The sequence below is a fragment of the Phascolarctos cinereus genome, unplaced genomic scaffold (assembly GCF_003287225.1).
Source record: "Phascolarctos cinereus isolate Bilbo 61053 unplaced genomic scaffold, phaCin_HiC Scaffold_9;HRSCAF=440, whole genome shotgun sequence".
Classification (NCBI taxonomy): Eukaryota; Metazoa; Chordata; class Mammalia; order Diprotodontia; family Phascolarctidae; genus Phascolarctos; species Phascolarctos cinereus.
This window is the reverse complement of record NW_027556402.1, coordinates 200,693,963-200,706,797: the sequence shown is the minus strand read 5'-3', so window position 1 is coordinate 200,706,797 and position 12,835 is coordinate 200,693,963.

Here is a 12,835-nt window from a genome sequence, read left to right as displayed (position 1 = left end):
TGTTTTTGTTTGTTTGTTTTTGTTTTTTGATTGGGCCGTGGGGGTTAAGTGACTTGCCCAGGGTCACACAGCTAGTAAGTGTTATGTGTCTGAGGCCGCATTTGAACTCAGGTCCTCCTGAATCCAGGGCCGGTGCTTTATCTACTGCGCCACCTAGCTGCCCCAGCTTCTTTGTATTCTTAATGCTTAGCACAGTGCCTGGCACACAGTGGGCACTTTGTAAATGCTAATGGACTGACTGCCCTAGAATACACAGTGAATCAATGGCAGAGCCCTGTCTTCTAACTAGGTAACATCTGGGGTCCATATAATTCTTTATTTAATGATCCCATGATCATAGTCCAGGGCTCTTTCCATGTTACATCAAGGCTGCCCCAATCCCAAAGCAGAATGAGCAGCTACTAATTGATATAAAGGAAAGAGTCTTGGCCTGGGAGCCCTGAAATACTCGTGGACCTCTGTCCTGGCTCTGTTGATAATTCACTGTGTGACCTTGGGCAATTAATTTTCTCTTTCTGTGCTTTAATTTCTCTACAAAATGAAAGGGTTACATGAAATGCTGTCTAAGACTCCTTCCATCTCTAATATTCCACGTTTCTACTTGGGTTATATAAATATCTCCCCTTCCCTTGTCAATTCATTTCACTTAAATTTAATAGGCATTTATTAAGCACTATATACAAAGGCTAGGTTCTGGGCATATAAACACAAAATTCTAAATGAGGAGCTTCCTTTCTTCTGGATATCATGTTTTGGGAAGGACATTGACAAACGGTATTGTGTCCAGGGAAGGGAAAACAGGAGGGTGGGAGAACAGGCCAGAGACCATATCTTCCAAGGATCATTTGAAGTAACTTGAGAAGTTTAGCCTGGAAAAAAGAAGATTTAGGGCAGGACAAGATTACTGTCATCAACTACTTGATGGGCTCAGACAGGGAAGGGGGCATTCTAATTGTTCTGCTTGGCCACAGGGGATAGAACTAAGAGCACTGAGTCTTCGTTCCTGAGAGGCTGATTCCAGCTCAACATAAGGAAAAACTGTGCAACCAGAGCTGTCCACAAGTCCCTTCAGACTGCCTGAAGAGGTAGTGAGTTCCCTGTTGGAAGTTTTTAAGCAGAATCAATATAATCTCTCTCTCTCTCTCTCTCTCTCTCTCTCTCTCTCTCTCTCTCTCTCTCTCTCTCTCTCTCACACACACACACACACACACACACACACACACACACACACACACACACATGTTGTGGAATGGTTTCCTCTATGGCCACTGGTTGGACTGAGATCCTTTCTAATCCTAGGTTTCTATGATTCACACACATGCCCTAGAACAATGACTGTCTTTTAACAATGAGTTAGAAAAGATCATTACCAAAGAAATATTATTTCATTTGGTTGGATTTTCCTAAAGTTGCAATCTAACCATGTTACTGTTCTACCCAATAAACTCCAGTGACTCCTTATTGCCTTTAGCATCAAATATAAACTTTTTTTTTTGAGGTAATATGGGTTAAGTGACTTGCCCAGAGTCACATAGCCAGTAAGTGTCTGATTTGAACTCAGGTCCTCCTGACTCCAGGACCAATACTCTATCCACTGCACATCTACTGCCCTACTGTTTAAAGTTCTTAACAATCTGCCTCCACTTCACTCTTCTCCTGGATAATCGTAGTAGTCCCCATTTGGTCTCTCTGTATCAAGTCTTTCCCCTCTTTATAAATCCTCCTGGGAGTCAGGGGGACTGGGTTTGAGTCTCAGATTCACCCGCTATCTTTTGGGATGTTGTGAAAGGCATTTAGCTTATTCAAGCTTCAGTTTCTGCATCTGTAAAATGGGGATAAGAATGCTTGCATGATCTTCCTCAGTTGCCAAGTCTATTGATTTGACCACAGCAATAGCTTTTGCAATTGTCTCCTCCCCACTCACATGGTTATCACCCTAGTTCAGGTGCTTATCATTTCTTGCTCAGACTATTGTTAATAACCTGATAATTGGTCTCCCTGCTCCCTACCCCTCAATACATGCTCCATACAGCTATGAGAATGGTCTTCCTAAGGCCATGCCACTCGCCCACTCAGGAAGCTTCCAGGGCTCCCCAGAGCCTCAAGGTTAAAATACATATAAGCTAGCATGTGAGACCCTTTTACGATCTGGCTTTAGGCTGCCTTTTCAGTATTATTTCTTATTACTCCCCATCACATTCTTGAGCCAGACTGGACTACTATTTGTTACCCAAACTTGGTATTCTCCTGCTGCTTCTAAGCATAAGATATCCCTAATACCTCAAATACACATCTTCCTCATCTCTACCTTTCAGAATTGTTATCTTCCTTTAAGGCTTATTTCAGGTACCACTTCTTCATGCAACCTTCCTTGATTATCCCAATAGCTTGTTAGTGTTTTCTTCCCCAAATAACACTTGTATTATACTTAGATGTCAACATGTTGTATTCTGCATACCCAATAGAACTTAAGCCCCTAGAGGGCAGAGACTATTTTGTGTTTTTCTTTGTATATCAAGTGACTAGCACAGTGCCTCCTGAGGAGCAGGAGCTTAATCAATGTTTGTTGAATTGAAAATCAAATGAGATAATGAACTTGAAAGCACTCTGTAAATTGCGAAGTACCATAGCCACGTGAATAAATATTGTTATGATTATTGTCATGAAGTTGGTGAAACTTGACCTAAAATCACAGGATTTTCTAGTTGGACCTTTGAGATCCAGAGTAATCAAAGAGCTGGAGTAGAGATAATCTAGTCTCACCTCCTCCTTTTAAAAAGGAGGAAATTAAAACTCAGAGAAGTCAAATCATTTGTCCAAAGTCACATGGCAGAGCCAATTTCCTGACTACAAATCTGGTGCTCTTTCTATTAAATACATTGACTTCATTGTGTCTTACTTCCCATAACTGAATCCTGGTCCATAACTAAGGTGGATTGACTGGAGCTTTGCCCTAGGGTGCCAAATATGAGGAGGAAATGACAGCATTTACAGTCTTTCAGCAGAAACAGAAACAAACAAGCTTAACACCTAATCAAGAACAATAATCATTTAAAATAGGAGGCTGCCAGATGGTCGTTTCCTCTTCCCCCTTGTCTATACCCAAGGGAGCTCCTCCTCCTGCCCTGCCCTGCTCTCCCTCCATCCATATCTCACTGTGTCCCACAGTTTCCCTACCTCCAATGGAATTTGTACCAAATAGTTTTATCCTGCTTGTCCCAGTTGCAAAAATGGCTAGTTATGGCTCTGATTACACCTTTGCTCCCTTCTCAGCACTCACTCCTTCAAGGAAAATGATTTCTAGGCTGGCAAGAACAGCACAAAAATAGATCATAGAGTGTTCAAACCTGCTATTGCCATAGACTCTGCAAAATGCCTTGCTGAAATCCAGGTTTCCGTTCCTTCTATCTACCAGCTTAGTAACTTTATTTAAAACGTGTAATGCATTTAGTCTGGCATGATCTGGCCTTGATGAACCCATGCTGGCTTTTGGTGCTCATCATTTCCCTTTCTACATATTCAGAAACTACCCCTTTAATAATAAGTTGTGCATTTATTAACAAAAAAGTAAGGTAAAAAATATCAAGACTATTGGTTTTTGGATGTGAACTCACAATACGTGCCTCAATTCAGCCCCAGGCTCTTATGACAGTATGACAAATACAAATATCCTTTCATTGGGGGGGCAGCTAGATGGTGCAGTGGATAGAGCACTGGCCCTGCATTCAGGAGGACCTGAGTTCAAATTCAGCCTCAGACACATAACACTTACTAGCTGTGTGACCCCGGGCAAGTCACCTAACCCCCATTGCCCAACCTTTAAAAAAATATCCATTTATTTGAGACAGAAAGAGTTTAAGAATTTCTCAAGGAACAAAAAGCAAGCTCACTAGCCTTTAGTTTGAAAATTTTGCTTTCATTCCCTTTTTGAAGAGTGGAATAAAGTCTGCCCGTCTTCAGCACTGCTCCCCCTCGGTTTTCCCAAGTTCACAGAGAGTGGCTCAGCAATGACCCCGTAGTTCTTTCAGTATTCTGGGACTGAGTTGGTCAGGGGATTTTGGGGCTCTTTTAAGGGCTGCTGGGTGCTCTCTTAGCAGCTTGGCATTTACCTTAGGTTAAAAGTCCCCTCGAACTATTTCTGAACATTATATTTCCAGTCTGAATATAGTTTTCTTTAGAAGACAAAATGGAAATGAAGCAAGATTTGAATTATTTTGTCTTCTCTCCATCACCCATTTTCACCATCCTGTTCACCCTTGGCAGGGGTCCTGCCTGCCTCCAAACTAGTTTTATTTTAAAAATCGGGTTTGGTTGATGAGTGCCCTTTGTACCCACTTTGGTCTCCTTACTCATCTCTGGGTTTTTTCCTTCACTAGATCTTAATATCTGCCCTTCTAGTACGTCCTCTTGAGCCTTGGGCTCTATTGCTATTTGACCTGCCATCGCATGGTAAGGACTTTGGCGTCCTGCCATCTGCATTGCCCAAGGACCACCCATTTACTATGCAGCTGAACTGGCCTATTTCTGTTGTCAACGCTAATTAGAACATGAACTCCTTGAGAACCCAGACTGATTCATACTCTTTTTGGGCCTTCAGCACTTAGAACAGTGCTTAATATATAGTAGGTGCTTAATAAATGTTTTAATTCATTTATCTGAACCATTTGCGTTTGTGTTGGCAGAATTGCATGTCTGAGAGTATCTCATCCCTTTTGAATTGACTTTCCTTGAAGGACCTTGGACCACAAGATCCTATCACTCCTTTCTCTGAATACTTTAAAATCCATTGTCCCCAGATGAACTGGCATTTATATAGCCCTTTAAGGTTTGCAAAGCTTGTGCATATATTATCACATTTGATCCTCACAACAACCCTGTAAGGTATTATTATAACCATTTTACATATGAGAAAATTGAGGCTGAAAGAGATTAAGTGGCTTACTCAGGGTCACACAGCTGGCAAGTGTCTGTGCCACATAAGTTGCCTCAAATATAGGATGCATTTCAAACTTTGCCTAGCTCCTTGTTTATCCTTATGTAACACAAACTCTAAGATGTCATGGCCATTTCCTCTCAAAATTCCTATAATTTCTACTTCAGCAAACATTCGTCCTTTGGTATTTCAGAACAAGATTTGTATTTCTTGCACACACCTTAAAAGATGGAAACAATGGGCGCTTTGGCAAGGATGACGCACACCTAATGAGGACTGATAAAATACATATTTATTTGGAGAGTAGTGGATCTGATCAAGAGGGCTTTATGTTGAAAAGAGAGGCAAGAGAGGAAACTGTCTCTATATATCTGCCAAACTGTATACCTTAGAGAATAGCAACTGCAACACAGGGAGAATGGCAGAAGGGAGGATTGGTAAAACAGAGGAGACAATATTCGGGAAAAGAGGCAGCAATAAAACTCATGGCCTCAGATGTCAATATATAAAATCACAAAGTATGGATAATAAATACACTCAATGAGAGATTCTAATCCAAGGAGGCAAATCACTAAGATTTGGTGGGATGGGATTGATAGCCACAACATAACTATGGAAGAATATGCCCAATCCAAAGGTAACAGAATAGATGAAAGGGGAGGTAGACTTACATTGTATGTTAAATAGATACATTCACATGTGGTAATCTTTGGATTATGAACTGAAAGGGAGAAGCAGGTAGAGGACATCTGAGTGATGATTAAAGGATGGAGAAACAGAAGCAATATATTATTGGGATATACTACAGACCATCTGGACATAAGGAGGTAAAAGATGATGAGATTAGAAAACATTACAAACCTGTCAAGTGTAGGGGAGGGGAATGCCCCTTCAACCTCAGTTATTGTAGTTACAGAAGGTCCCTAATGTAATAACGATATATTAATGAGGTGTCAAACTAACTACCCAAAATGTAACTCTGCCAGCTAATTGTTGGCTGATTGTTAATGGGAAGCACACCAGTGGGGGCTTCTGGTCTGTAGTGTTAGGAGTGTAGCCCCACAGGGTTACGCCTAGAATCTGAGGTACCAGTTGCCTTCTGGGGAACCAACTTGGCAGCATTAGGGTGAATTTGAGTTCAAGTTGGAGGTATAGCCCAGAAAGGGTGTTTCATAAGAATACATACAGACATCTGTTGGAAATCTCTCTCTGTCAAAAGCAGAACAGTGAAGTTATTTTCGGTGTTGTTCATTTGATTCATGTTAGTCTGATGGTTCAGGTTTGAGATTAGAATGAAATGAGATACTTGCCAACCACCTAATAGACCACAAAAGTAAGTTTATTTAGCTACAGCTTGGGAAGGATATTTATGATAGAAAGATTGTTAATTCAGTTGAGTTCAGCTTCCTTGCTATTTGCCATGGTGGCATGTTAGTGTCAAAAGAAGAACTGCTTGCCCAAGCATAAAGTCAGAGTTGAAGTTTGAATTGGGGTCTCCTGATTCTTCATCCAACATTTTTGCATTGCACCTTCAGGGTCTCAGAGTCCAAGATTCTGCTGGGAAAGCATGTTCAAGAGAGATTGAAAACTCAATACTGAAATTCTGAAAATTCAACCAGAAACAGTTCTCGTGAAGAAGGGGGGAAAAGCTATATAAAGACAACAAAGCAGATGCATAAGGAACTCATTAACCAACTTAAATTTTTAGAAGTCACATATAGAAGATGGAAGAACAAGTAACTGCAGAAAACATGAAAATAGTATGGTCCTGTCCGAATAGGGTCAGGAAGCACTCACACTCAGAATGAGCTGAGGCTGTCTTGGAATTCTTTCTTTTTCTCTTTTTTTTTTATCCCTCCCCCCATCCCAAGACGGCATGCATTCTGAATATCCCTTCCCCTAGTCTGTCCTCTCCTGTATCTCTCCCCCTCTTCTCTTATCCCCTTTCCCTCCTATTTTCCTGTAGGGCAGGATAGACTTTCGTACCCCTTTTCCTGTATTTTTAATTTCCCAGTATCATGTGAAAACATTTTTTTAAAACATATGTTTTTAAAACTTTAGGTTTCAAATTTTCTCCCTTCCTCCCTCCCCACCCAGCCTCATTGAAGAGGCAAGCAACTCGATACAGGCCATACATGTGCAGTTATGCAAAACATTTCCATAGTAGACATGTTGTGAAAAACTAACTCTATTCCCTTAACCCTATCCTGCCCTTTCATTTCTTCTGTTCTTTCTTTTGACCCTGTCCCTCCTCAGAAGTATTTGCTTCTGATTATCCCCTCCTCTCTATCTGCCCTCCTCTCTATCATCCCCCTGCTCTCTTGTCCCCTTCTCCCCCATTTTCCTGTAGGGTAAGGCTGTCTTTGAATTTTGAGAAAAACAAAAATCCTCTTAAAAAAAAAGCTATCTTGAGAAATGAGCCAAGAGTATGAAGAAGCAGTACAGTAATCCAGCCAGCTCTCCCCAACAACTACTCCAACACAGACCAAGAAAGAGAACCCAACCAAGACATGACTGGGAAATCCAAAGAAGAAAATCACAGTGAGTGCTTAATCTAGCCCGAGTCTGGATAGGGAGACAGACAGAGAGGTCTGTGTGCACTGGGGACAGGGTCTAGCCGATTAGGTATCTTGCAGACTCCTAGCTCAAAGACTAGATGGGGTCTGTGTGTAGGAGGGCAAGTTTTAAAATACTTGACATCTCATTTGAGATTTGATGGTTTGAGTTTCACTGTTCTGTGGTGTAGGTACTACAGGTATTATTATGCACATTTTTATTATTCAGTCATTTTTCAGGTGTGTCTGACTCTTCATGACCCCATCTGGGGTTTTCTTGGCAAAGATACTTGGCTTACCATTTCCTTCCCCAGCTCATGTTACAGATGAGGAAACTGAGGCAAACAGGATTAAATGACTTGTCTAGTGTCACACAGCTAGTAAATGTCTGAGGCCAGATTTGAACTCAGGAAGATGAGTCTTCCTGGCTCCAGACTTGGGCTACCTATTGTGCCACCTAGCTGCCCTATACTCATTTTACAAATTAGGAAATTGAAGCTCATAGACTCAGAGAGAGGTGACTTATCCTAAGTCACACAATCTGATCCTAGGTCTTTCTGACTCCAAGTCTAGAACATTTCCCATGGGACCTGGGATTTCACTGACATAGAGATTCTTTCTCCCCCTTAGTCCACCCCCTCTGCCTTTAGAAATGGTTTTATTTCTCTGTTTCCCCATTTGAAGCACCACTTTTATTCTTTTTAGCTTTAATTCTCCCAGATATGTTTAAGATCAGAGAGTTGGCCCTCCAGCCCTCTTGCGTTCTGTTCTAGCTCAGAGACCAACTTGCATTTTGTGCACGTCTTGGCATTGGCAGAAATCCAAACAGAGCGCATTCTGTGCAGGTGATGAGAATGTTTCCCTTGCCTTCTGTGCTTGCTGAAATCCTCAGTTCTCTATCACTCTTGCTTCTAACTCAACTCACTAACTTCTGAGGCACATGGGAAGTGTTCACGTCATTGGGTGTGACATCCCTATGAGCTCCTACATGTGTCTGGCTTTCTGCCTCTTTCTGGGGCCTTCCTATCTTTTCTCCTTACCTGGTATTGCTTAAGTGATCATAGGAGCACAGGTCTAGAGCTGGAAAGGCCTCACCATTCAACCTCCCTATTTTACCGAGGAGGAAACTGAGACCGGGGAGGTCAAGTGATTTGCCTAAGGTCACACAGGAAGGATTTGATCTGCAATGAGTGGATTCCTGTAATATTAGTCCTGATAGGAACAGTAACTGCTTCGGAGAGGAAGATCTGTGGAAATTCAGCCTCTTACTACTTTCCCCCTCTTCCTTTGGGAGTAAGGAAAGTTTAAATCCTTCACTTGTCCAAGGAGAGAGGGAACCCAAAGTGAGGACCAAGACCAAAGGGAGCCATGTTGAGAGGCAGTCCATCTTAGACTGCCATCCTAGAGATTTCCCATGGTTTGGCTGGCATGATAGTAGTATACGACAGAGCATTTAGAGTCAGGAGAGTTGGGTTTGAATCCTGCCTCTACCACATACTAACTGACCTTGGGTAAGCCTTTACTTTTCTCTGGGATCGGGATCTGTCAAAGGAGAGGCTTCTATTGGTTCCTTCCATTGCCTGTATTTTACACTCCCATGACAGCCAGAGCCTCACCCTCTTCCTTTTGAGGAACCGATCACATTTAAGTCATGCAGCTCCCTATAAATTGGAGCCTTATTTCTGCTCCAAAGGGCACGTATGGGCCCATATATCTCAGGCCCTTTTTTGAAGGATGTGCAATAGGCTGAAGGAATATTTACAAGGCGCCCTGGTGTCAGCATTAATTCCGAGAGAAATCTCTTTGATTTTGTAGTTACAGAAGAGGACAATAAGTTAGGACAGGATATTGGGGGAAAAACACTGTAATTGATAGACAGATGGAAAGGAGTCAATTTGGAGCCATCAATTACTGGCTGTAGGAGAATTTTAAGTACTTAAGTGGTTATTATTTATTGCTTCTGTAGCAGTGCAATGGCGGGGTATTGATGCCAAGGTCCCCAGGAGCTAACTGGCAAATGTCAGAAGCACTCCAATTGTGTGCCTGCACACAAAAACATACGCACCGTGTGCACAAATGTATGCACATGCATGTACATTCACACTTAGCATGCATACTCATATAATTAACTGATTCTATAAGTATTTATTAAGCACTTAATCAATCAAGCATTTGTTAGTAAGGGCTTGCTATCTGCCAGACCAGTTTCTGGAACTTCTCTAAGATAGCCTTCCACGGACTCTTTATGTATCAAGCATGTATCTATTTTTTACATGTTGTCACCTCCTTTAGAAAGTAAACTCCCTGAAGGCAGGAATTATTTCTAACTTTCTTTGTACTCCCAGAAATTAGCATGGTGGGAACACATAGTAAATGCTTGTTGACTAACTGTATTAGGCATTGAGGATTCGAAAACAAAACATTCCTGTCTTCGGTGAGGTTTTTTGTAAGGGCCAGGGGAATATAGGATCATATATTTAGAGCTTGAAGACCAAGAGCCCTTGGAGACCATCCAATCCAACCTCCTCACTTTCAGATGAGGAAACTGAGGCCCAGAGAGCTTAAGGGATTTGCCCAAGTCCATGCAAGCAGTAAGTGGCAGAAGCAAGATTGGAATCAGTTCTACCATACCACCTTCCATATTCACTGGTAAGAAATTCAGGATATATATAAAATAAGAATACACTGATTGGAAGGAAGCATTGACAATTGGAGGTATCTGGTAAGGCTTCTTGAAGCCTTGAACTGAGTCTTGAGGGGACCAAAGGGTTTAAAGAGCTGGACATGGGAGGGAGAACATTCTAGGCATGGGATGCTTAGCACAGTCTATGCTAAGTAAGGCACAGAGACAGAGGATGGAATGGTGCATATGGAGAGTGACAAGTTGGGCATTTTTACTGGAGGCTAGAGTGTGGGAGGGGGAGTAATGTGTAATGAGGCTGCAAAGGTAGGCTTGCACTGGGCAAGGAACTGGAGATACAAACCCAAACATGTGTATGCACAGAACACATATACACACACATACATCACAGCCACATATGTACATGCACATACAATCTGAAGACTTGCTTATGCATAGACACATATGGGACTAATTAGCCACACTGGACTCTTATCTCTTGTGTTCAGAAAATGTCAGTGGTTGTGCCTTCTCATAGCCTTCTTTGGGGAATAGAATGGACCCCGGGAATTTGAGACCAAACGAGTAACAGATGTGCCAGGTGCTGGGAGTACCAGTGTTTTTGGAGCAAAGGGATTTTTAAAGCCTTATTTTGATGCATTCTTATAAAATGTGTTTTACCCTAACTGCTCAGTTTTCCTGTATGCTAGGATAGGCAATAAGGTAGTGCAATGGATAGAGCGCCAAGCCTGCAGTCAGGAAGATGAGTTAGAATCCAGCTTCAGACACTTATCAGCTGTGTGACCCTGGGCAAGTTACTTTGCCTCTTTCTGCCTCAGTTATAAAATTATAAATTTATCACTATAAAATATAATTATAACATAGAGGCAATAATAGTACCTACCTCACAGGGTTGGCAGGAGGATAAAATAAGAATATTTGTGAAGTATTTAGCATGGTGCCTGGCACAGTGCTATTGTTCAGTCATTTCGGTTGTGTCTGACTCTCTGTGACCCCGTTTGGGGCTTTCTTGGCAAAGGTACTGGAGTGGTTTGCCATTTCCTTCTCTAGCTCATTTTACAGGTGATGAAACTGAGGCAAACAGGCTGAAGTGACTTGCCCAGGGTCACCCAGATAGTAAGTGTCTGAGGCCAGATTTGAACTGAGGAAGATGAGTCTTCCTGACTCTAGGCCTGGCGCTCTGTCCACTGTCCCAAGGCACATTGTAGATTTTGTATATACATACATACACACATACACACATACACACACACACACACACACACACGTATATATACTTGTTCCTCCTTTCTCCTCCCCCCACCCATTGATGGGCGTTGGCTGGGGGCTGGACTAGTCAACCAATCCAATAGTCTGTTTAACTGGGAGTTACTCTGGATGGGTAACTAGTTTTCCAAATGCTGGACAGTTCAGAGTTTAATTCAATTAGATTTAACTCAATTCAATTCAAATCAGTTCAGGTCAGTTCAGCAAATGTTCATGAAGTTCCTGCTATGTGTAGAACCCTGTTGTGTTGACTGAGAAATTGACTAGCTAGCTTAACTCCTTTTCTGAGGCAAGCTCTTGGACCATTTTTGGAGCCTCAGTTTAATTCATTTTAATAATAAATATTCGTCAAGTACCTGCTATGTCTTGGGTATTGTTCTGGGGATATGAAGACAAAAGATGAAATTGTCTTTGTTCTCTGGGAGCTCACATCCTTATAATGTTCAGCATTTCTTGTATGGGACTAGAGGAAATATGCTGGTGAGTTCACTTTAGGATCTGTGTGAATTTGGGAGAAATTGTGAGTTAGGATTTTTCTCTAAGTACTGGCCCTTGTCCTAGCCCCAACTCAGTTGTTGATTCTGACCTTTCCACTGGAAGCGGTTGTTTTCATAGATGGGACTCAGAGATCGCCTACTTGGGGTGATCTTGCCTCTCCCCCTCCACTGGATGATTACTTCTTGGACTTGAACCCAGATTCAGTTCCTTTCCACTTCAGCATGTGTATAAATAGAATTTACATCATGTCACCAATTCTATTATATTTCACAAACATTTTTCAAATTTCTGCTATTTGCCAGAGCCTATAGAACAGCAAAGATAAAGCAGAGCTTCTGCCCTCAGGAAGCTCCCAATTTAGTAAGAGAGATAATAGAAGGACACATAATTATAATGGAGCTTAGTATGTGATGAGCACAAAAGAGACTTTTTAAGAGCCACCTCTGGAGATGCTAAGCACCTTGCGTATGAGGGCTCTGACCTGCTTCAGCTAGGGGAGGAGCAGGAGGTGACAGAGAAAAGTCAGGCTGATTCTAAGTCAGGACATTACCCCTTACTAGCTGTGCTAACATGTCCCCTTTCTGAATCTCAGTCTCCTCCTGTAAATTGGGAAGAATCGAAGGTGCCAGGGACCTCAGAGGCTCCCCAGTCCAGGGATTCTTAACTCTGTTTTTGATATCATGGACCCCCTTGGCAGCCTGGTGAAGCCTAAGGATACCTTCTCAGCATCATATTTTTAAATGCATAAAACAAAATACATACTATTACAAAGAATACCAATGATGCTGAAATATAATTATCAAACTTTTTTTTTAAAAACCGAGTTCAGTCTCCAGGTTAAGAACCCCCTGCTCTAATCCAAGCCTTCCATCTTACACATGGGAAAACTGAAGCTTGTTGAGAGGGAGGGATGTGCCAAACATCGCACCATCATTTGGAGGC